Genomic DNA, 418 nt, shown 5'->3' on the forward strand with positions numbered 1-418 from the left:
ACTTGTAAAAGACCACTAAAATGAAATATTTCCAAGGGAAGGCCCTGGTGAGCCTGCTTTAATAACCAAGACTCATTTGCAATAAACAGTGCCCATCTGCTTGCAAACAATATCCTAATGAAGAACTTGTTCTCTTAAGGATAATTTCTCAACCATCCTAATCTTGTTCACACTGTATATTGCTTAGAAGTCCTTTTGTCATAGTCCAGAGTGAGATAAACTTCGGCCCAGAAGGTAGTAGAGATCAATGGAGAGTTTGAGTTTGGGAGCTATCTCTCCAACCCAAGGGTACCCTGGAAAATGGAAGTATGGGTAGTAACAAGCAACCCTTCCAACCCCCACCCCCCACCCAACACACAAACACATTCACATCCCCATGGTGGTTCTTGAAATGGAAGGGGAAGGAAGAGGCAGGCAG

Source organism: Marmota flaviventris, chromosome X, assembly GCF_047511675.1.
Source record: "Marmota flaviventris isolate mMarFla1 chromosome X, mMarFla1.hap1, whole genome shotgun sequence".
NCBI classification, from domain to species: Eukaryota; Metazoa; Chordata; class Mammalia; order Rodentia; family Sciuridae; genus Marmota; species Marmota flaviventris.